At 38.1% G+C, this 26,026-nt stretch overlaps 1 protein-coding gene across 6 annotated transcripts in view; it reads right to left on the bottom strand.

Annotated features, from left to right (window-relative positions):
- Positions 1–26,026, bottom strand: part of LOC149749144 (uncharacterized) — a 164,423-nt gene that overhangs the window by 84,377 nt on the left and 54,020 nt on the right. Inside the window, exon 4 of one of the 6 annotated variants that reach the window (XM_089911859.1) lies at positions 10,633–10,900. The exons of 4 other annotated variants lie outside the window; for them this stretch is intronic. The gene's annotated coding sequence lies outside the window, so the exon portion shown is untranslated. One more of the 6 variants, XM_089911860.1, reaches the window with a different exon arrangement.

The raw sequence follows: 26,026 nt of genomic DNA, 5'->3' as shown, positions 1-26,026 counted from the left end.
CAGTTGAATGATTGCGGCCTGACCCAAAAAGTAGGAGTTAGGATACAGATAAGAATAGACTTGAGAAATGTTTAAAAGGTAGAATTGTCTCAATTTAGAGTTTAATTGTATACAAGAGGTGAGGAAGAAGAATTTAAGAAAATTGTCTGTTTCTGCCTTGAGCAACCATGTCACGGTGGCACTCTTCCCTAACATAGAAAGCACAGAGCATGCAGCAAATGAGACAGTGAAAGCATTTTGTTCTTTTGATACTATAGGGGGTCTGAGATGTACTGGGACATCTGAGATGTTCAACAGAAGTTGGATAGGCAGATCTGGTGCTTTGGAGATAAAGCTAGGCTTGTGCCATGGAACTAAATGGTAACTGAAGTCATGAAAGAGAACAAGATCATGTCAGAGTATATGAAGAACAAGAAGAAAAAAAAAAGGTTCAGCTGAGAACCCTTGAAGCACAACCACTCAAAGAGAGTCAAAAGACTTAGAATTACAACCAGAAAGAAGAAAATCAAGAATGCAGGATACCATGGGAGCTAAAAGAATATTTCAAGAAAAGAGACATCATCGTCAAGTGCTATGGTGAACTCGAATAACTTCAGAACTTAAAGTGTTTATTCGATTGAATAAGGAGGCCTTTATTTACATTGATATGAGCAGTTTCATTAGAATCGGAGGAAGAAATCATGTCAATAGAAAGAGAAGTCGAAGTGAGTTGAAGAAATGACAAATGTGTGTGTACATAGGCAACTGTTTCAAGAAGTGTAAAGTATAAATGCAAACAGAGGAAACTTCCAGGGTTTGTTTTGTTTTTTAACGAAAGGAGAGATTTGAATATGCTTTAAATGAACATAGGAAAGAACCAATAGGTAAGGGCAGATTGAAGATGTGGGGATAAGACAGGAGAGATAGTCCAAAGAGATGCTGAAGTAGAATTTTCAAAAAGATAAAATCAGGACTCTCATGCAAATATAAAATGAACATGTATCAAAGATGGCCTTCACTAAACAAAGAGGTAACTCATAAGATATTAAGACCAAAAGTGATTTGAATAGCTGATTTATTTATAAGTAATTTAATATGGAAATGTAAGGATAAGATTGCTCAGTAAGTGCAAAATGATTAATATCCTGGAAAGCAAAAAACTGAAGCCTTTGGAGTTATCTTTTTACAGAAGAGAAAATGTGGACAGACCTTATTTATATCACTATAGGGCAAAATGCATAAGTTAACTATGCATGTAACTTCACTAAGTCATAATAAATTGTGAGCTGAACAAAGTACATTTCCTTAGATAATCCTTCGTGGACCTGTAAAACAATGACCCCATATGATGATAAAAGGACATTCTGTTCACCTTTTGGCGTTATTTACAAGTTCTGAACAATTTTTCTCAAGAGAGAGTAGTTGCTAAGGAAACAGGAAAGGAAGTTTATCTTCAAGGTCTTGGCAAGTATCAGAAACACTCAAAAAAAAAAAAGTGAGTGAAGTGAGTTAATGAACAATCCATTTATGAAAGTATGGACAGAATCAAGAAAGAGAAACCAAAAATGGTGAAGGGACCCTGGGATCAGCAACAGTAGCTCCACTAGGTCTGATAACGGAGCAAATGGTTACCATGACCCTTTGAGACCTAAAGCTGTAGACGCCAACTGTGGACTTTGATAGAGGAACACATCCAGTGGCAATCCCTCAGCCTGAGGAAGATAATAAAGGAAAGAATATCCCTCATCATTTTCCTGCTCTCCAATCTCTGGTGACTTTCATTGGCGAAATCCAATCTGATGCCAGAGGGCAAAGGAGCCTTTATGTAGGTCCTATAGCTCACTCTCCTGGGACATAAAGCAATGACTGATTAATTGGTACTATACCAAAAGGAACCTCTTGATAGATTCTAATATTCATGGATGTAGTGTCTCATCACATTCTGATTACAAATTAATACATTCTTTTATTGCTTCTCAGGAAAGGAAACAGATGGCAAATGGTTATGATTGGAATGAATCCATTTGTAAGCTATGATGTCCAAGATTATTTCAGGTCAATGTGAAATCAATAAACTTTGTATTCATATATATAATTTTTTCATAAATTAACCAAATTAGCAAAACTTTCTCAGTGTATCAAATGTTGTCATGAGTTCTGAGAAGAGGAAATATGGTAACCAGCAACATTCCATGACACTAACTACTGGGAGTATTCGTAAATACTGACTGGATTATAATACCTAATGAGTTAACAAAATGAATTTCCTTTATTATGTTACAATTTTAGATGTTACATCCTTTATAAGGCTTTTTATCAGAAATCCAGAATGATGTAAAAGAAAAGGCCAACGGTTATTTCAAAAAGATGTTGAAATGCAGGGTATATTCAAACAAACTGGATAGCACTATAGGGTGATTTGTTTTGTGCCAAAGTATAGTCACATGGCTGCATAAGGCACAAGTTTTGAGCTTCTGTAACTTGCTTCTAACACCACTTCCAGATCTCTTTGGCAATTATTATACACTGTTGTAACATATACAACAACAGTATCTTTCAACAGCAAGTACCTCCTCCTTGAACACTTTCCATTTTCTATATATACGTAAGTCTTTCCTAGATAATTTCAACGAAGAGTTTCATTTCAACAACAAAGAATTTGTTGAAATATCATGGTAGGCAAAGAATTGTACTCGGAACCCACTGAGGCTATATCTGAGTCTCAATAAATGTCATTTTCATTTTCACCATGTATTTTATGGATGTGCATACATGTCCTCTCTTCTCTACCAGAATATAAATTCCTTATGTGTAAGTTCTCTCTTATCCACCACTATGTATCTTGTGGAAATAGAACATTATGGGCACTCATAAGCATTTGATAAATATTTGATGAATAAGTGGATGGATGGCTAAATGAATACAAAAGAAAATTAAATGGTCTGTTAATTAACAAATATTTGAAGAACTCTCATCTATTTATCAACTGAAAGGGGGAAGTAGTATATGCTATTGCTAATTGTTTTACTAGGAGTAACAGCTGCATCTATGTTGTATCTATGTTCTATTCTTCAATACCTATGTCATAAATCAATTAGAAACCTAAAATGAAGATTTCTTCAAATGTGGAAACATAAAGCATAAACTCTTAGTTTTGCTTTACAGATAAGGTCATAGAAAGATTAAGTGGTTTACAAAAGCTTTTATACAAATGCTAATAGCAGCATTATTCATAATAGCTAAAAAGACAGAAAAGCTCAAATATTTACCAACTACTAAATGGATGAATAAAATGTGGTATATCCACATAATGGAATCTTATTTGGCAATAAAAAGGAATGAAGTACTGATACATGCTGTTCCAGGGATGAACCTTGAAAACATTACATTAAATGAAATTTATATGAAATGTCCAGAATAGGCAAATCTATAGAGACAGAAAGTAGCTTAGTGGTTGCCAGGTTTGGGGGCAGAGTGAATAAACAGTGACTGCTAATGGGTATTAGGTTTCTTTGGGGATAATGAAATGTTCTCAAGTTAGATTGTGACAACTGTATAATTCTGTGAATATACTATAAAGCATTGAATTGTATACTTTAAATGAGTGAATGGTATGAAATGTAAATGATGTGGTTTTTTGTTTGTTTTTGCGGCACGCGGGCCTCTCACTGTTGTGGCCTCTCCCGTTGTGGAGAACAGGCCCCTGACGCGCAGGCTCAGCGGCCATGGCTCATGGGCCCAGCCGCTCCACGGCATGTGGGATCTTCCCAGACCAGGGCACGAACCCGTGTCCCCTGCGTTGGCAGGCGGACTCTCAACCACTGCGCCACCAGGGAAACCCATAAATGATGTTTTAATAAACCTATTTTTAAAAAGTAAAAATTAAGTGTCTTGTTCAAAATTGCAGGAATAATTAGTGAAGTCAGAACTGTAATCCACACTTTCCCAACCAGTACAATTCTTTTTTCTTACCTTGCTGTTGTCTTGTGTGTAACACAGTTACTTTTTACTCCCTTATTTTCTGAAAATCTTCATTGCTTTTTTGCCATTTTTGTATTTTTATTTAGTTCTTTCTTTCCTCCCATTTCTTAACTTCCTCAAGAGCTCTCACACTGTCCTTCCCAGCTGTTAAATGACCTACATTTTAATGATCACGACTCAGTTTTATTTCTTATGGCTGCACATCAGGGTGACTTCTGATAATATTAATCTAATTCTTCCACAAAAGAGACATTTGGGACTAAGCATATGAAACTTGATGGGCAAGACTTTCGAGAAGAAGATGACTTTAGCAGGATGTGAGCCGCAGGTGGGAAACCACTGAACAAAAGAATGATTCTGTTGCTGGAATCTTATTACATTCATAGAAATGAGAGACTTGCAAAGGTAGTTTAATTTGATACTCTTACCCGGGAGATTGACTTACAGCTGGTGTGTGAGAAATGCCATTTTCCAGATGACTTCCTCTCCTGTTACAAAGTCTGGCTATGGCCCCTGCAAAGTGCAGGATCTGCTCCATGTTTGGGTGTTTGAGACACTTGTCTTTCCCCTCTGTGCTGGCTTTTTCCACTCATCTTTTTTAAAGTGTTCTACTGTAGGAAGATTAATTCTTCTCCATTGAGTTCCATGTCTTTTTGAATATATGTGCAGCCATTGTGATAATTCCAACTGGGTCAGAGAGAAGGCATAAGGTAAATGGTAGTTTACACTATTAAAGAAAGCCACAAGGTAATACATTTTCTCTCTGCAGTACATGACTCGATAGATTCCTCAAATTTAAGAAATAAAAATGGACATTTCCTCATCCATTATTTTCAATCTCTAGAAATGTCATTAAACATGATTAACAGGTGATTTTTTCTTTTTTTCCAAATGAAAATGTCCAATGTGAATCTTTCACTGGTTTAAATTGTAAATTACATTTTTTTCCCCATTTTTAAAAACATTCTCTGGCGGCTTTAAGCAGCTTTTATTCACTTACTGTCCATGGTTATTCATTTTCCATTAATCCTGAATTATTTGGGGGAATCGCTCAACTTTCTTGGGAAAAATGTTAACATTGTTAAGTTCGTGTCTTTTAACCTAACACATAGCAGTAAATATATAGTACAACTTGTTATAGGTTGTGGAGTGAAGAGGAAAGAAAGGAGAAGACAGAAGATTGCTCTGGTTACAGACATAGTAGAAGTAACACCCCAAAGTGAAGCCTTTGTGACACTGTCATATTTCACAAAGTTAAAAGGGAAGGAGTAGGAAGTAGACAATGTTAGTTGCCTACCCATCTTCTCCCTTCTTTCTTGCTAACAGAAGCCCACTGTGTTTGGGTTGACAGTGTGCCCAGCCCCAAGGACTGAATCACGGGTTAGTCTTACCAATAATTACTTTAATGTCTCCTTTTGATTCCTTCCTATTTGGGATAATGGTATGTCATAATGATGCTTAGAACTTCAGCAGCCATCTTGCCACCATGATGCAATAAAGGAGGAAAAAAATTAAATGTGCTTAATAACAGAAAGGGTCGAAGAAATTGGGTCTTTGATGACATCACTGCACTGATGAACTAGATGTCCTGCCTCCTCCAGACTCTTTTTAATATAAGAGAAGAAAAATGTCTCAAATGATCGTTGGGTGTTTATTAATTGCAGACCTACGCATCCAAACTGAAACAGTATCAGAGCATTTTCATACCATCAAGAACATATATTATGCTCAAGATTATAAAGAAAGTTAAGCTTCTGATCAGGCTTAAATAATAGAAGCATTTCATCAAGCTCAACTGCCCTCTCCAAGTGGGTGAGGGAGTTTATTTTCTCTGATATGCCCTTCTGGATAGCATGACTGAGGTGAAAGGCATAGTTATGGATAAGCAATGGATACCGCTCTGGGTTCTTTCTGAATTTCGAGTTGTAATTCACAACAAGGATCATCATTTAAGAAAATAATGGATGACTCTTCAGATTTTAGGAATTTTCCTCAAGAAGACAAGCTGTTTGATGAGATGATCTTACTTGATAATCTTTTTTTTAAATTTATACTTCTGGGGCTTCCCTGGTGGCGCAGTGGTTGAGAGTCCGCCTGCTGATGCAGGGTACACGGGTTCGTGCCCCGGTCCGGGAGGATCCCACATGCCACGGAGCGGCTGGGCCCGTGAGCCGTGGCCGCTGGGCCTGCGCGTCCGGAGCCTGTGCACCGCAATGGGAGATGCCACAACAGTGAGAGGTCCGCGTACCGCAAAAAAAAAAAAAAAAATTTATACTTCTGGTTATCACTACACACAGCATAGAAGACATACCTAAGTACCTAAAAGGAGAGGGCACATTTCATATTTACAAACAAATCCTGGTTGCAGAGCAGAGAAGGAGCCTAGGAATGTGTAGCCATGCTAAATAATATGCATCCTATTCCCTCTGCCCATCTCCCACTCATACCTCAGCCACACACTTTTATTCAATAATGAAAATAAATAGTATAAAAAAAGTGCCAACACATTAAACACAGTTTTTATACATCTGTCTTGATTTCCTGAGTAGGGAGTTTATAATAGAAATACAATGACTATGGCCTTCTATCATTTTTCTCTTAACACTTTAATCTGCAGAGTTCCTAGGAACAGAAAGATGGTCTATCAGAATCATTAACTGGATGATGTTAAGCTTATAGTCATGCAGCCAGTAGTTGTTGAGCACCTATAACGTATCAGGGTTTGTACTAAGTCCTGAGGTGGAAGGCGTGATTACCACCATCAGTTTCTCACAGATGGGAATAAAACCGAGTTATGTACCCCCAAAATTGCATCCCACTGTGGTAGAGTGCTGTAACAAAGATTTGGGGACAAAGAAAAGAGCTGCAAGACTCAGATGGGGGTGGTTGGGAAGGCTTAGGATGGTAGAAACTCACACCGAATCTTGAAGGACAAAGTGGAACTTTCTAGATGAGGAGAGAAGGATATTTACCAGCAGTTGGAACTGGATGTTCAAAGATTGCAAGGCAACAGAGAAGCAAGCAGCTAATTATGGCAGGCTCACTGAGGGATCCATGTGAGGGAGAAGGAGCAGATGGGAAGGGAGGGAATTTTTGGCTATATGAAAGTTTAACCCCAAAGGAGACAGGAAGACCTTGGGGGATTTTAGGCAAGGAAGTAAAAGATCATTCTGGCGGCTCAGGATAGAATGAATTAAAATGAAGAGAGTCTGGAGGTAGAAAGAAAATAATTCCAACAAGAAATTACAACAGCGGCATTGGGTATGAATCAAGAAATTTCAAGAGAGAGTCTAAAGGATTTGGTGATCAACTGAATGTAAGGGTAACAGCTCCACGGGGGGTTTGAGGATAACTCACATATTCTGACAACCAACTGGGATGGACAGTTATGACGTACTTTATGATACATAATAAAAATGAGTTTTGTGTTTAGGGGAAGAAGGAAGCAACAAATATACTTTTCACAGTGTCGAGTCTGAGGAGCTTATGGTTTATTCAAGTAAAACTGTCCAACAGATCAGAGGTTCCTAAGCTTCCAGATTTCACATACCAGCAAAATTTCCAAATAAACATGAGGGACCAATTTAAGACTGCAAATTTTTAATTTTGCTAAGTCAGGATACATTTTTAAAAAAATCTATCCACTGATATCAATATTTCATTTTTATAAAAGGATATTTCAACACCAAAAACTGAGTGAATCTTAATATAAAAGGCAATTTATTAAATTAAGTAAACTTGACTTCATTTTAAAACTGCACTGAAATGTCCTTCTTTTAAATTGATTAATTTATTTGGCTGAGACGGGTCTTAGCTGCGGCACACGGGATCTTCATTGTGGCACACGGGCTTCTCTAGTTGTGGTGCATAGGCTTCTCTGGTTGCAGCACGCAGGCTTCTCTCTAGTCGTTGCGCACAGGCTCCAGAGTGCACAGGCTCAGTAGTTGTGGCGCGCAGGCTTAGTTGTCCTGTGGCATGTGGGATCTTTCCTGACCAGGGATAGAACTGCATCCCCTGCACTGGAAGGTGGATTCTTAACCACTGGACCACCAAGGAAGTCCCAAAATGTCCTTACTTTTTTCAGTTCCTCTTTTTCCAACATAATCCTCATCACTGACTTACCACAGACCACGAATTGGCACTAAAACCACTGAAATAGTTTGTACATATAGAGATTTGGGGTTCAATAGAGAAGCGTTAGTTGAAGATCTAGAATCATAAGCATATTATTTGAAATTGACAAAATAGATAATCATAAGTACTATTTATTCACCATCTTCTATGAGTCAAGCACTAATATAAGGGCTTTACATAATTTCTCATTTCAAAATCTCAACAATTCTGAAAGGTAAGAGAGGGTAGTTCATTTTTACAGATGAAGAAATTGAGACTGAAGATATTAAGTTGCCCAAGATCACAAAGCAGAAAGTGGCAGAGCTAATAGCCAAGATTTCTCTAACTTGAAGTTCTCTATTTTTAAGTGTGATGTTAAACTGCTACCCTGGAAAGAATATATAGAATGAGACAGAGCATCAAGGATGGAACTCTAAGGAATATTGACACTTAAGATGATGCTCCAAAAGAAAAGAGCCTAGAAAAGGAAAATAAATAGGGTCATGTGAAACAAAGGAGAGGAAAATTTACAAAAGAAATGTGTTGTCAAAAATTCCAAATATCGGGCTTCCCTGGTGGTGCAGTGGTTAAGAGTCCGCCTGCCGATGCAGGGGACACGGGTTCGTGCCCCAGTCCAGAAAGATCCCACATGCCGCGGAGCGGCTAGGCCCGTGAGCCATGGCCGCTGAGCCTGCGCTCCGCAACGGGAGAGGCCATAACAGTGAGAGGCCCACGTACCGCAAAAAAAAAAAAATTCCAAATATCATGGAGAAGGTAAATATAAATTAAATATGCATAAAAATCTATATTTATACAAATTGAAGTGAAAAAATTATACACTGCATTTTCTTTTAATACCCTGTTAGTAATACTCATCAGTCCTGCTGACCCTTTCACATGCTTAGCAGTCACTCAGTTACTAGAATTAGGAACTTACTCTACAACCATGTATCTAACCAATTTTACAAGTCGGAAACCAACCTGGACATCTTTTTGGTACTGGCCCATTGTAAGAGTCTTAATCTGGATTACCTGAGCAGTTGGATTAGCTAGCATTTGAACTCCTGACCCTGGTACTTAAATAAATCTTTCAGGATCAAATCAAACCACATTCAAATTTATATAATATCTCGTATGCAGGATAAGTTCATCTAACTAGAAAGTTTTTTTAAAGTGTAATTTGTAATTTAGGAACTATGGATGTAGAGAAATGTTTGCTACAATCTCATAGCCTGTTCTAAAATTTCGATTATAAAAGCTGCTTCTAATAGGCACAAAGATTTGAAATGCAATTTCAATATGCTATCACCAGGAGGCACTGATACATTGATATCAGGGGTTTGAATAATTAAGCCAATACATTGTATAAGTTTAAGACAATCACTTTTATCAAGACCTAACAGAGATTTCCAATCATGAATTCTTTACCCCTTATATGCCTGTCATAAATTATTGCCTCTCAGGTCCAAATTCTTTCTATTTCCCTGCTCTGTGAAAATGGGCCCTTTAAATAGTTTCCACTGTCAACTGTACCATGTCACACTTTATCAGTAGAGATTGCTGGAGGGACATTACAGGGGGAAAGGGTTTTGCCTCCTGCTTCTCATGTGCTCACTTCTGCGCAGACTTCTGCAGCACATGCCTAGTGCCCAGGTCCTACAGCTCAGGCAGCTTCCAGCACCAGGTTCCTATGGTGTGCCCAGCTTCTCCAGAGCCAGGTTCCTGCAGAGTGGTCAGGAGAAGAGTGATACCACCTTTGGGCAGTTTTGTAGCATTGCTTCAGGTGAGATACCTCCTCACGAACAACTTTCCCTGGAGCACTAGAGAAAGGCAGCTTCCTGAGAGCAGATTTCCAACAAACTCCCCCAGGGTAGCATCACAGGGACTTTTCTGACATCCAGTGAGGACTGTGCCTTCTGCAGTAGGTTCCAGATCTCAATCCTGGAGTGTAGAGAGGGGCGGAGGAGTGGGAACTCTTCCTTGGGTGATCTTCTCAGCCCTATGGGTAAGGACGGCTCCTTATACCCGTTATACTGTATTCTTTAGAGTTCTCTTTACTTCTCACCAGTGAAAGAGGCATTGCTCCAATCTCTTATTAGAGTTAGTGATTCTTTACATTAAATTTTCCCTGTTCAAGTTACTTCATGATTTTTCTCTCCTGATAATATGCATACTGATAAAATCCAGTTACACTTACCTTTATTAAAATAACCAAAGAAATTAAAATAATAGTAACTCTATAAATTTCAAAGATAATTTAACATCACAACTTTTAAAGAAATAAGTAATTCAAATAATACCTTTCCCATGAAATATTAACTTTGCCAGTTCACCATGTTTCCCAAGAGGCAGTCAAACACCTTTTCTGGTGGTCTTTCCTTAACCTTAAATTTCCTCAATATTAAAGGAGGAAAGAGGAAGACAACTGAAAGAATCTTACTAAGAAGCCTACAGGTCTATACATCTCGTCTGTCTTAATCCCACAATGACCCAAAGAGTAAGTGTTACTATTTCAATTTTAGTCAAGGAACTAAGACCAAGAGAGGTTAAATAACTCACCAAGATCATGCACCTAGTAAATGGCAGAGAGGATTCAAAGGCAGATGTGGCTGATTCCAAACTCCTTATGCTTCCCCACATATGATTTTTTGTGTAACTGGCTTCCCCCTTATGATTTTTTGTGTAACTGGCTCTCTTCTCTCTGACTCAGATACAGAAGGCGGCTCACTGGGACTGAATTTTTAATTTATGTTTTCATCTTCTTTGCTCTCAGAACAGATGCTTCTTCTTTCTGCATGCTTCATAAGAAAAAGAAAGAAGCAACTACCTAGAAAGCAGGCAAAAAAAAAAAAAAGAAAAGCTTTCATGTGTATTTTCCCTCAGTCAAAAAGAAATATTTCTAATAATATAACAAGAGTGAAATTATACCCTCCCTTTTCTTTTTCCAATCAAAACAGGCTATTTAGGTGGCAATCATATAATTAAACTTTAGCCCTAGAAATCTTGGTTTATATTATATTAAATTTAGCATATTTTTCAAGTGTTGAAAGAAAAAAAACTGTCAGCCCTAAATTCTATACTTCACAAAAATATCCTTCAGGTATGAAGGGAAAAAAAGACATTCTCAGATGAAGGAAAACTAAGAGAATCTGTTCCCAGTAGACTTACCCTTAAAGAATGCCTTAAAGAAATCCTTCAAACAGAAAGAAAATGACTTCAGAAAGGTAGAAATAACAATGCAGTAGGTTAAAAAAAAAAAAAGCAGGGAGGGGGTAAACATAATAGACTATCCTTCTGCTCATGGATTTTTAATCATGTCTGGTGGTTGAAGCAGCAACTATAACACCACCCCAGGGGGTGCTTGATGTGTGTAAAGGAAATAAATTTTTAAATGGGGAGAGTTAAGGGATTTAAATGGAAATAAGGTTCCTATACTCCACTTGAAGTAGTATTTTTTCAGTAGATTGTTATTGCAGTTACACACGTTCCTTGTGATACCTAAAGCAACCACTAAGAAAACAGTACATCTAAAAAACTGTTCAAGGAAGACAAAGGAGGACCTTTGTATCACATGTTAATGTCTACTAGGAGAACAGACTTCAGAAGAGGCATCCAGCACTCAAGTGGACAGGATGACTCAGTCGCCCAGCCTCGGTCTTTAGCTTCTCTGGCAATTGAATAGTATAGCTATGAACTAGAATGGCCATGGTGGAAGAAATGGACCTTCACATGGGCCTGGAATCCTTCTCACCAATGCTAGTCTAGCTATTGCCACTGCTGAACGTCTAACTTGCCAGTAGCAGAGAACTACAGTGTGCCCCCAATATGGAATAATCTTTCAGTGAGACAAACCAAGACTTTTACACTCTGGAAAGGGCTACCCATGCTACCCATGCTTGACCCTGTATTCCAGATAGCACTTTGCCTTTCCTTTCCTGGCCACACTTCCCATCCAGCATCACCAAGGACTCACTCTGGATAGCCAGGTGACTTTCATTCCCAGTCGTTACTGTAAATGGGAAAGTATAGCAACCATGACCTGATAAAGACAGAGTGACCAAGAGGCTCACAACTCACAAATTAAGGATGGAGCCTGGGTCACCCCCACCAGGCAAACCACACGTTGGCAGAAATGCTCATCAATGGGGAGAGGAATTTAGAACTGGTAGTGGAGGCAGGAGGTAATGAATATTACACATGGCCTCAGGACAAACTGCGGCAGCAGCAGCTGGATTTTATCCCAGTAACCTTCTTGTAAGGCTTTCCAATCAGAATTCTCGAGAGGCTGTGCCTGAATGTAAGTGTATCTGAGTTCGAAGGGTAAACTGTAAAGGATGTTGTTGGTACCCATCCACGTCATGTAAACAGGGGCGTCCCCCTTTTCCCCAGCTACTGTGAGCATTGGTTGATAACAGCTCACAGCTGCTCCCATTTCTAGTGACTTGCCCTCACACAAACAGGAGCAGCCTCACCTAGAAGGCTATGACCGCCCACCCCTCCCAAGGGAAGAAGACCACTGCCCTGACTCTCATCAGGAGGAAATGACTTGGTTGTACAGTTTGTCCTCCACAGTTTCCTGTAGAATCAGATCCATATTCTGGCTCAGGTTTTTGTTTTTGTTTTTTTTCCTGTCCTATCCTATTTTCCTCAATTTCCTTCACCTGAAAGTGCTTTCCTAAAAAAACAAACAAAAAAACCACTGGAACAAGAATTCCTATCCCATACTCTCCTTGTAGAAACCCCAGCTAAGACACTTGTGAATCATAAAACTGTGCTCTGCTAGACATGCCTTGTAAAACTTGATAGATTCCATCAAATCTGAAACTTGAAACCAAATGATTAAATTTAAATCTGTAGATAACACAAAGTCTGTATGCATTTCATATTACTTGAGTTAGGAAACTAGAGTTTATGATAAATATAATAAAATATTGTTAATTCAAAAGAGGCAACAAGCTTTCTATTTCTGCTTTGATGATGTCTTTCCAAAATCTTCATTACTCTAAAGGCAGGAAGCATGCAATCACAGAGAGCCTATCTTTCACATTAGTTGTTTTGTATGGGCCAAGAAAACTGAAACGGAGGCCACCTACAAGAAGAAATGACTTTTGAAATAATTTTCACATGCCATAAAATTTATTCTGCTTATAATAAATTATCATTCAGGTGATTTTCCACAAAAGTCCAATTTAAAAAAACATATTGCAAAACAAAGTCACAAATCAGCATTGTACTGTAGAGGGAAATATTTCTAGAAATAATATATAATATTATGGATTCAAAAAACACTAAATTGAGGTAAAAACAAAATAAAAAAGACCACAGAGAATTTAAATCTTAATTGTAATCATAACACTAGGAAACTTGGTGGGTTCAATCCTTCTCTAGAGGACACAGAACAAGTGTATTCTTTTAACTCTGGTTCTCCTAGGCCTTCAAGACTAAAAATTTATAATCTAGGTTATAAAATTAAATTATTTTAAAAAGAGCTCCTATCACCATTAAAAAAGAATATGTCATCAAAATCCATTGTTCAACTTCCATAGATCTAATGTTTTCAAAACTCATCTTCCATCAAAGGGAGCTTCCAATATTTTGACAAACCATGGTGACAAGCACTTAAATTAACACTAAATCTTTTTTTTATATATATAAATTTATTTATTTATTTATTTTTGGCTGCATTGGGTCTTTGTTGCTGAGCACGGGCTTTCTCTAGTTTTGACGAGCAGGGGCTACTCTTCGATGCGGTGCACGTGCTTCTCATTGTGGTGGCTTCTCTTGTTGCGGAGCATGGGCTCTAGCCACGCGGGCTTCAGTAGTTGTGGCACACAGGCTCAGTAGTTGTGGCTTGCAGGCTCTAGAGCACAGGCTCAGTAATGGTGGCGCATGGGCTTAGTTGCTCTGCAACATGTGGGATCTTCCCAGACCAGGGCTCGAACTGGTGCCCCCTGCATTGGCGGACGGATTCTTAACCACTGCACCACCAGGAGAGTCCAAATTAGCACTAAATCTTAAAACAAATTTTGGTACAGAACATTATGGTGCCCTACATATTGAAATAATGATTTCCTTTAAAGTTCCTTAGCCTATTTCCAAGGCCTCCAAGCTTTGACCCTAACCTGCCTTTCTAAGTTTATCTCTGACTATCCCTACATGCCCCTAGAGACCAACAAAACTGGGCAGTTACTCTTCCCTGACAAATCCCTTATTTTTTCACATTTATTTCTTTACAGAATAACTTCATCATTAGGCTGTGGAAGAAGCTGCTTGGGTTCAAGTTTCTCAGCATTATTTTGAAGCAAACCTCAAACATCAGTATCAATTTATACATAATTACTTCATTTTATACCTTTAAATATAAGGGCCGTTTTTATTTTTTCAAACACAGCCATGGTGTCATTCACTACCACATCTAAAATATGAACCAAAATTCCTTAATAATCGTCAAATAAGCAGTTGGTATTCAAATGTCCATGACTGTCTTGTACATTTTAAAGTGTTTAGTTTAAATCAGGACTCAAATAAGAATCACATATTGCATTTGACCGTGTTTCTTAAATTTCTTAAGATTTTTCCATGCCCACATTTCCCCCTTTGAAATTTATTTATTTAAAAAAAATAAGATCACTTATCCAATAAAGCTTTCCACACTCCGGATTTTAATGACTGCTTCCCCATGGTGTCTTTTAACATGTTTGTCTGTCCCCTGTAATTCCTGTAAGCTGCTAGTTAAGTCTACAGGCTTGATCTGTTTCAAGGAAAAATTTTGGCAAGAATGCTTTAGAGATGGTGATATATACTTCTATCAAGAAGCGTATAATGTCTAGTAGTTTCTCTTTTTGTGGGGGTAACAGCTGTAAATGATCATTTCCTAGATCAACTATATCACTGAGGGTTCACAAAAAGGTGATATTTGCATCCTATTATTCCTTCTTTGTCGATTGGCTATGATAATTTTATAGAGAGAAACACCCTCATGAACTGTTTGACTGCCCTGAGGTGTAGTTCATATAGGAGAGGGTGATTAAATGCTTGATTCTTTCAATGGGAAGAAAATGCTTGAAGATGATTTCTCAGGTAAGAACTGTTAATAAATTGCCCCTAACGGAGAGGTTTGCTGTGCTCATTCTCACCTGAAAGCTAGCTAGAGGACCTTCACGGGTACTACTGAGAGAGCGTAGTATGGGAAACCCAGCAGACCGGAGTCTGACTCCCACCTGACAAACATAAAGAGCTAAAGGTAAGGTGATTAGCTGTTGATGAATGAATCCAAGGACTGTGGGGTCTGCCTCCACTGTACAGCTTATCAAGTCCAAGGGTACATCAAGGATTCCAGTGCACCAGATATGGGTCGTGACAAAAGAGAGACCTTGTGGAGGTTTATATTATGTCCTATCCAACAGAACCCACTTTGCATATATGGCCTGCTAGACTGCTAGCAACTGAGGAGAGAGTAAGAGGAGAGTGCGTCACTTACCACAAGAGAACTACAAGGAAGAAGCTCCTAAACATGTGATGGGGGGCTCTGAAAACCTCATGAGAGAAAAATTCTTCTTTAAACACCTGCTGAACTCAGAAAGTTCAAAGCCATATTAAGTCATGTTAAGTCTTTGGTTAACAAAACAGGCTGGTGGGCCATTATAGTTATGGATTATTTTTTTCTCTTCCACGGTATATATACTTGGCCGTAGACCAAAGTGTTAACTGTGCTTGTGGCTGAGAAGTAGGATCTTTTTCCTACTGAAATAGTTTTATCTTTTCTCCAGAAGTTCCACTATTTTTATAAGAGCAAAAGTTAAGTTATAGGGATTTACTGTTTAGGGGATGAATGAGTAAACTTGTCCAGGCAACTAATGGTCTATGTCTTGGCTTATAAACATTTTCGTATTGATTTTCCTAGTGCTCATTCCACTCTGCCCTAGGCTATTTGACAAGCTGCAGCTAAAACTCATCCCCTGCTTTGACTATTTTCTGCCCAGTCATTTTATACTTCAGCAAAATTCTTGCTGTCCTCTTTAACGGCCTTCTGGGGATGGAAGAGCAACTTCAATAAAAGTACAGTGAATTAAGTGATGGGACCAAGTCATTAACAAAACTCTAAGCTTGTCCTAGATCCTAGAATATATAGTTCTAGTATAGCCCCTCTAGCTTTTAACATATTTCTTTGCATATTATTTAATTTATCTAACAAGTAGGTGTTTACATTTATCAAATACTTTTTCTGCATCAATTTAAAAAGTCATATTATTTTCTTTTTCTTTATTGTCTGTTATTATGGTAAATTCTCTGGTTATATTTTCTTATGTTGAGATCTGGGATTACTGGGATAAACCTGATCTGAATAATGAATTATTGTTTAATAATCAAATGTTCGATTGGCTAATATTTAATTTATAATATTGAAACATGCGTTAACAACTGAAATTGGTTTATAATTTTCTTTTATTGCCATTATCTGATATTGGAATCAAGATTGCACCAATCTCATCAAATAAGCTGATAGTGCTTCTTTTCTGGAATAAAATTTCTAAGAGTTTTTCCTTGAAAATTTAGTAGAAATTCCCTTCAAACAGACGGGGGCTACAAAGTTTTGGTGGGAGGGAGGTCCTTTGCCACCATTTTAACGTCTCTACTGCTTATCGACCTATTCAATTCTTCTAATTTGGACACTTTATATTTTTCCAAATAGTTAATGACTTCTTATAAGTTATCAGGTAAATTCTTATATAGTTGTTCATAACATTGCTTTTGATTTAAAATATGTTACATTTGTAGTTATTATTTTTTTTTTTTTTTTTTTTTTTGCGGTACACGGGCCTCTCACTGTTGTGGCCTCTCCCGTTGTGGAACACAGGCTCCGGATGCGCAGGCTCAGCGGCCATGGCTCACGGGCCTAGCCGCTCCGCGGCATGCGGGATCTTCCCGGACCAGGGCACGAACCCGCGTCCCCTGCATCGGCAGGCGGACTCCCAACCACTGCGCCACCAGGGAAGCCCTATTATTCTTTTTCATTGCATGTTTCTGTTTTCATTTTGTTTTTTCTTTTCCTTGCTCAGACTTCTAGTTTTGTTGATATTTTTATTGTTTTTAATTCTTCATTTTATTAATTTCTCTTTTATTGTTATTAATTCCTCCTTCCTTGTTTCTTTCCGTTTATTTTTTTGGATTGTCTCTGTTACATTTTCAACTTCCTGAATTGAATGTTTAGCTTAATCATTTTCAAACTCTCTGTGTCCTGTTAAATTTACTTGAAACTATACATTTCTATCAAAGGACTGTGTTAACCATACCTTAGCAAATATGACATATGAGGCTTTATTGTTGTTTGAGCTGTAAAACTTCATAATTCCCTTCATGATCTCCTTTTTAGCCCCATGACTGTTTATTAATATAAAACCTGACATTTAATATTATGTAAACCACACTTATTTCCTTTGTTAAAACTTCTAACGTCAATCAATTATGGTCAGTGAATGTAGCCCACATGATATTGATTCCCTGGAATTTACTGAGGCTTCCTTTATGGTCTAGTAAATTTTCCATGAGAGAACATTTTGTAAATAATCTGTGTGATCATTTGTATTCTCAGTTGCTTCAGTGTTGAGCTGTGTTCTGTGCTTATGTGTGTCTGTGTATGTGTGTATCTTTTGGGAGACACAATTCAACCCAGTACATATGGCAAAAGGGGCTTTGCAGATGTGATTAACTTAAAAATCTTGACATGGGGATATTGCCCTGGATTATCCAGGTGCCCAGTATAATCACACAGACACACATAGACACAAACACACACATAAATACATACATACATCTATGTATATAAAATAGTTCAAGCTTTTTTATTACATTACTCAGTTCTTCTATGTCTCTAGTTTGTGTTTGTCTGATTTATTTGTCAATTTATGAGGGGGGCATGTTAAAATCTCTTGCAACATATGTTGATATATCTATTTATCCCCACCATTATGCCATTGTTACTTGGTATATTTTGAGGCTATATTGTTAAAGCATCTATATAAATGCTCACTATACCTCCTTGCTGTATTATTTTCTTTAACATGCTCCCCTCATAAATTGACCCTAAGTGGCAACTGATCAGGGAGGGGGCAGCCATTACTGGCTATGGCACAGGTAGCACATCAGAGGCAGTCTGGATCTCTAACAGCAGCCAGTCCAACACAGTTCACATGCTGACCTTCACCAAACACCCCGCCAGCCCCTCTTGCTCCAGCACTGCTCCCCTCTGTGGCAAGGGTGCTGATGCTGGGAGGGGAAAGAGCACACACTTAAAGGGAACTGAGCCAGCTGAGGCCAACCCTCAGGGCTTCTGCTCCGGCAACATGGGACCTGCCCCTGCCTCTATAGAGTGGTGACAGCCACTAACCAAGGGGAAGACCCACCTCACACCTGGATCTGGCCCTAGCCACTCCTTCTCCAGCCCCAGCTCCTACCAAGGTGATAGCTGCCAGCACATCCTGAGGAAAAATGTGACTTGTGTTCACACCAAATCCAGCTCTCCCACCAAAGACCCTGGGCACACACACACTGTATAAGGATGTTCTCACCTAAGGACACCCCTTTAAGACCGGCATAGGTAACTGTTGCACCTAATTTCACTGAGAGAGAGAAAGTTAAGCAAAATGAGAAGATGGAGGAATTTGCCTCAATTGAAAGAGCAAGAGAAAACCCGTGAAAAAAAACAACTAATGAAACAGAAGCAAACAATTTACCAGGTAAAGAATTCAAATCATTAGTAATAAGAATGCTAACTGAACTAGGGAAAAAACAGATGAACACAGTGAAAATTTTAACTAGGAGCTAGAAAATAAAAAAGAACCTGTCAGAACTGAAGAATACAAAAACTGAAATGAAAAACACACTACAGAAAACTAAACAGTAGACTAGGTGATACAGAAGAGCACATAAGAGATCTGGAAGATAGAGTAATGGAAACCACCCAATCAGAAGAGCAAAAAGAAAAACAAATTTAAAAAATGAGAATAGGGCTTCCCTGGTGGCGCAGTGGTTGAGAGACCGCCTGCCGACGCAGGGGACGCGGGTTCGTGCCCCTGTCCGGGAGGATCCCACGTGCCGCAGAGCGGCTGGACCCGTGAGCTATCACCGCTGAGCCTGCGCGTCTGGAGCCTGTGCTCCGCAACGGGAGAGGCCACGACAGTGAGAGGCCCACATACCGCAAAAAAAAAAAAAAAAATGAGAATAGCTTAAGGGATGTTTAGGCTAACATCAAGCGTACCGACGTTCACATTATAGGGGTCCCAAGAGGAGAAGAGAGAAAAAAGGAGATTGAAAATGTAATTAATGAAATTAAGCTACATGTAGCACTTGTTACTTAAAAACACCTTTTCTTTTGACTCTCTTGTTTGTATTCTGTGAGTACTACTATATCCAAATCACTTTAGGGATTCAACCTACCCGTAAGGAGGAGTAAAAATGAAAAATTCCTCATAAAAGAAGAGCTCTGAGAGGAAAAGCAATTTGAATTGATGTCTACCAAGCTTTTCTTCAGACAGTTTAACCTAGTGAATGCTTCTTATACAATTAAAGAGGAATTGAAGGGAATCTTTTTTTCTTTAAACAAATTACTTCCAGTTTGGTAGAGTGTTTATTACTCCAGCTCTACAAAATTAAAAAGTGTAATTACACACACACTCATTCAGAAGCCTAAATAATGAGACCCCCAAGAATTACTAAAGAAAGACAATGAGCCAAACAATACATATGCATGAATTAGAACTACTGGAACCACTGGGTCCAGAATATAAAAGAAAAACAATATCCTCAAAGAGATAAAGCAGGAAGTTTGGGATTGACAAAAACAAAAACAAAAACTGTAAATCACTATATTGTACACCTGTAACTTATTATATGATATTGTACATCCACTATACATCAATAAAAAGAAAGTGAAAAAAAAGGAGAAAAATATATTTTTTATATATATATATATATATATATATAAATTATCTAAGATTTCCTTCATGTCCTCCTTCCTTTATCTCTCACCACCAAACATAATTTGTGCTATAAGTATTTGTAGTACACATGCTGGCTCAATATACTTTTTCTAAACCACTTCATTGAAATATTATGGCACATTACAAAAAGCTATATATATTTAATGTATATAATTCTAGGTATTTAGAAATATATACATCCATGAAACCATCACCATAATCAATGCCATAAGCATATCCATCACCTCCATAAGTTTCCTCCCACCTTATTCATTTATCTATCTATCTATCAAGATCCTAACATAAGATCTACCCTCTTAGAAAAATTTTAAGTATACCATATATCATTTTTTTACAAAGTTACAATAATCAAAATAGTATGGTACTGGCATCAAAACAGACATAGACCAAAGGAACAGAATAGAGAGCCCAGAAATAAACCCATACATATAAAGCAAACCGATCTGTAACAAAAGTGCTAAGAATACTCAACGGGGAAAGGATAGTCTCTTCAGTAAACAGTGCTGAGAAAACTGGATATCCACGTGCAAAAGAATAAACCTGGACCCTTTTCTTACACTGCACACAAAAAACAACCCAAAATGGATTAAAGACTTAAATGTAAGACCTGAATGCACAAAACTCCTAGGAGAAAACATAGGGAATAAACTTCTTGACATTGACTTTGGCAATGATTTCTTGGACCTGACAACAAAAGGACAGACAACAAAAACAAAAATAGGCAAATGGGATTACATCAAACTATAAAGCTTCTGCACAGCAAAGGAAACAACAAAGTCAAAAAGGCAACCTGTGGAATGAGAGAAAATATCTTCAAACCATATATCTGATGAAAGCTTAATATCCAAAATACATTTTAAAACTCCTTCCTATAATTCAATACTAGCAAAAACAAACAAACAAACAACAACAGCCTTATTTAAAAATGGGCAAAATACCTTAACAGAACTTTCTCCAAAGAAGACATACAAATGGCCAACATGTATTTGAAAAGGTACTCAACATCACTAATTGGGGAAATATAAATCAAAACTACAATGAGAGATCAACTTAATATTCTTATTTTAGAGAGGGGCCATAGTTTTATTACCTGTGCATATGATAGATAACCAGATCCAATTCTCTCCTGATAGCCAAGTTCACAAAAGAAAAGGATGTTATTCCCTAACAGGAGGGCAGCAGAAAGGAAGGCAGCTAGGGACTCTGGGATCAGCCTGTCTTGTATTCTTTAGGCTTTCTCAAGATACACATTCTATCTTCTTGTGTGCTGAATGATGAGCAAAGTTGAGTACACTCTGCACACTCTGAGCATTTTATAACCATGGAATTATTTCTTCCTTTCCAAATGGAACTTTATGGTCTCTGTGCCTCACGAGTGAGCCAGCTTTGAATGAGCATGGACTAGGAACCAGGAGACCAGGTTCTAAATATTCCAGCTGCCACTGAACTTTAGACAAGTGATTTAACTTCTCTGTAAAATGAGGATAGTGATACTTCACCACAAACACTTCTCATGATTATTTTAAGGATCAACTGAGATCACATAAACACTCAAAAAGCCTAAGGTGTATCAAGGAACCTTGTGTAGCTCCAGAAATATAACACTTGGTATAAAATGGAAAGTGTAATATTCCAGCTGTTAAATGATGAAGAAATGTTAGTCATAATTTTTTTTCAAACCCCTAAATAATGAGTCTAGGCAATGCTCATCAATGATTACTAAGATCACACACACAAAAAGAGAAACAAACAGACATTATTCATGTATTCCTGAAAAAAAGACCTAAATCAGGTCAAACCATCAAGCCAAACCTCTAGATAAAATTGCCTGTATTCAGGATATACAGGCGGCAACAATACATGTTAAATGACATCACAAAGAAGCAATCATCAAAATCCAAAATTCAAGAAACTCTACGAGAAACCGCTTTGTTTTTTTAACAATCTGCTAAGGGAAAAAAGATTGGGGGAGTTTACAGATTAAAAGAAACTTAAGAGACATGTGAGAACCAAGTGAATGTGTGAACATTGTTTGGAAATTGATTCAAACAAACCAAGATTAAAAAACCATTTTGGAGACAATCAGGGAAATCTGAACACTGGATATTTGTTGATATTAAGGAACTGTTGTCAGTTCTTTAGGTGTGAAAGTGGTATTGCGGTTATGTTTTTAAGCAATTCGTTATCTTTTAAAGAGACAAACAAATATTCATGGATGAAATGATGTAATATCTGGGAGTCTCCTCAAATAACCAGAAGGTGCGGGGCAAATAGAAGTGGGTGGGGACAGACATGAACCTCCTAGTGAACATACCCAGACGACAAATTAAAATAAGGAGATTATAAGTATAGTATATAAGGTATACAGTAAAAATCTGTTTTTAGGAAATCTTGAACATGCCATGCTCCCCGGGGAGTAAATTAATACTCCGCTATCACAGTCATAATTTACACTATCACAAGTTCTAACAAGTGCTTAGGAGTCGAAAACCATAAAACATGGAAACATTATTACTTTTAACACTAAATTTTGAGGTTTTAAATATGCATCAATGAGAGGAGTGTCTGTTTATCTCCACTGTAGACTAAACAGTTTCAGGGATACCAAAGCCTTTTAATTTGTGCTTTCTTCCATTTTTTTCAAAATATAACTGGAAAGATGGGCTTTATCTTTTCAATCGTGAAGGAAATCTTGGGAGTTCTTGTGAGATTTATGCTCACTAGACATAACCCTCAAAAAACAAAGTGTTCTCAGGATATTTTTTAAAAGCTGGTTTGTGGTGCTCTATTTGTTCCTCAGGTTCCCAGACCCTTGACCATGCATGATACGCACACATTGCAGCTGCAAATTATTTGCACTGTTAGAGTCCAAAAAATATTCATGCTGCTAAAAAATTTGAAATGCTAGATTTCCAGGAAGAAAAATGAAGGCAAATTACCAGCCAATATTTCTACTTTTAGCAGATTAAATAATCATAATATAATTACTAAGACTTCAAAGCATCCAGCCCTTACACACATTTCCTAAAAGTATATATATAATACTAGAAATTTTTGGAACAACCTTTTACATGGAAAATAAACACTCAGCTTCTGAAGTCCTCAATAACACACAGTCCTCCTAAGTAAACAAACACCTTTGGCTTCAATTCTTAAAGCCCACAGCAGTTTAAAAGTAATTCTGTAATCAATGATCCAGACAAAATGATAAGAAAATCCCAGAGTCATTCCATCTCAGCCACATGACTCTAGCCTCCTTTCATTAAAGGATGGGAATCATGTTAGTTTGCTAGAGCTGCAGAAACAAAGTACCATAAACTCAGTGACCTAAACAAAAGAAATGTGTTGCCACACAGCTCTGGAGGCTCAATGCCCAACATCACGGTGTCGGCAGGGTTGTTTCTTTCTGTTGGCTGGAAGAAGAAACTGTCCCATGCCTCTCCCCCAGCTTCTGGTGGTTTGCTAGCAATCTATAGCATTCATTGGCTTGTAGAAGCATCACCTTGATCTCTGCCTTTGTCTTCACATGGCATTCTCCTTGTGTACATGGCTGTGTCCAAATTTCCCCTTTTTATAAGGACACCAGTCATACTGGTTCAGGGCCCTCCCTACTTCAATATGACCTCCTTCTAACTAATTACATCTGCAACAGCCCTATTCTAAATAAGGTCACATTCCGTGGTGTGAGAGGTTAGGACTTCAACATATGAATTTTAGGGATAAACAGCTCAACATATAACAGGAATTAAGATAATTTATTTGCTCAGATGGTATACAAACTCAATTATCCAGGACATACAAAAAGAAGAAAAAAAAACATTCAAATTAGAGAGGACCTCTACATATCAAAGTTGTACAGATCTATTTCAATAATGCATTTATGCACACATTCAAGAAAACTTGTTGAATAATACTAATGATGTAAAGACACAATCAGGGATAAAGGAGCTCACATGCTATTAGGGACAACCTGACACAGATGCCCTGCACAGACAAATAATATTTTAAATGTTTATTCAATACTTATTTAGTGGCAGTGGAAAGAAACATATCCTATTAATAAAATTATATATTTTCTTTATTCCAAAATCATTCATTAAAACTATAATTAACATTTGCTTTTGGGACTTCCCTGGTGGTCCAGTGGTAAAGAATCCTCCTTCCAATGCAGGGGACATGGGTTCAATCCCTGATCAGGGAACTAAGATTCCCACATGCCGCGGGGCAACCAAGCCCGTGCGCTACAACTATCAAGCTCATGCGCCTCACCTAGAGAGCCCACATGCCGCAAACTACAGAGCCCATGCACTCTGGAGCCCACACGCCACAACTAGGTAGAAGCCCACACGCCGCAACAAAAGATCCCACATGCCGCAACGAAGATCCTGTGTGCAGCAACTAAGACCCAATGCAGCCAAAAAATTAAAAATTTGCTTTTATTTGGAAAATTCTTCCTGTTCAGTTTTCCATCATTCACAATTAAATACTGTGAATAAGTCATACTCGTTAAGGATCAAGGTAGATCACAAGACTCTAGTTACAGCTAATTGTTCAACAAATATTTATTTGAAAGATCTTTTTCCTCTGGCTATCATGTTGGCAAAATAGTTCCTCCTTTCTTGTAGTTCCTGATCTCTTTTCAGTTTTCTTTTGCAAGTTTCAAAGTAGATGAAGTTTTGGGAGGCATACTCAAAGATTCAAACTTTAGATAACGCAAAAAAGCACTTATTCTCATCAAATAGCACTGCCCAATTCCAGAATTTTAGATGTCTATGTGTGCCAACTTCAGGGAACTGTCACTGGCCGGTTTCAGAGTGGGCGGCACAACCCAGTGTACCTGTGTATCCCAAAGATATTACATGGGAATAAAGAGCACCTGGGAGGAACCTGTTTAAAATTTCCAGTTGTTGGCCCCGTGAAGTTAGAGGTAGAGAGCAGCAACAGTATGCATTTTTCTGGTTGTGTAAGAAATTATTTATGGAACTGTTACATGATGAACACCATACTTCCCATTCATTCCGGTGAGATTTTAGTATTTCCTTTTGAATTGGAGCCCCAGGAAGTTTTTGATATGCACCTTAATTAGTTTTGCAAACTAGTAGAGGACATGACCACATAAATCAGGGAATCTCAAGACTGGACACACCTTGTAGGTGAAGGAAAAATCCAGAACATCCCTGGGGTCTGTCTTTCCCCAGGTTTATGCAGTTGGAGAATCAACTGTCGAGTGGTGCACAGACTCTGGAATAGATGTCTGAGCACAAATCCCAATTCTCGCATTAACTATGTGTGACCTTGGTCAAATCACTTGACCTTTTGGTATCTCTTTTGCCTCTTGTACAAAATGGTAATAACATCAGTGCCTGCTTTGTGGAGTCTTGTACAGATCAAATATATTAACACCTGTAGACTGTTTAGAACAATGCCCGGCACATACCAAGCACAAATGCTAGCTATTATTAGAAGTTTGTAATTGAACAGTGAACTATTTTGTTGTGATGTTACATGTTGATTTGAACTTCAAACAAGCGTATTTCTTAGTGGGCATGGAGTGGGCAGTGAAGCAGCTGGGCATACATTCTACTCAATAAGCTTCCTAAAAGGCAAACACTGCTCTCTCTCTCCAGGGTAGCTCCACCCACCAGGAAGATGCTCTCTGACCATGCTGATCCTGTCCAACAGGTTTCAAAAAGCACCTTGCTAAACAGAAGAGAACCACCCAGCGTCCTGGAGCACACTCAGCTTACTGAGCCAGGCTTTTACTTCTTCTCAGTTATTCTACCAGACATCTATTAGGGATCTTCCCTCTAACCCCTGCTGATGGAGGGAAGATAAGGATCAGTTTCATCGTTGTGTTGTTGCTGTTTAACCTGAAAGCATGTGTGTATGGGTTTCTTGACATTAGACACAACCAAACGTTACAAGAACCTGAGACACATTTGCAACCAGGTCTG

Source organism: Delphinapterus leucas, chromosome 5, assembly GCF_059928025.1.
Source record: "Delphinapterus leucas isolate spDelLeu-1000000601 "Yukka" chromosome 5, BTC_Dleu_Yukka2, whole genome shotgun sequence".
Classification (NCBI taxonomy): Eukaryota; Metazoa; Chordata; class Mammalia; order Artiodactyla; family Monodontidae; genus Delphinapterus; species Delphinapterus leucas.
Note: the sequence above shows the minus strand (reverse complement) of the source record. Positions and strands in the feature narration are given on the sequence as shown.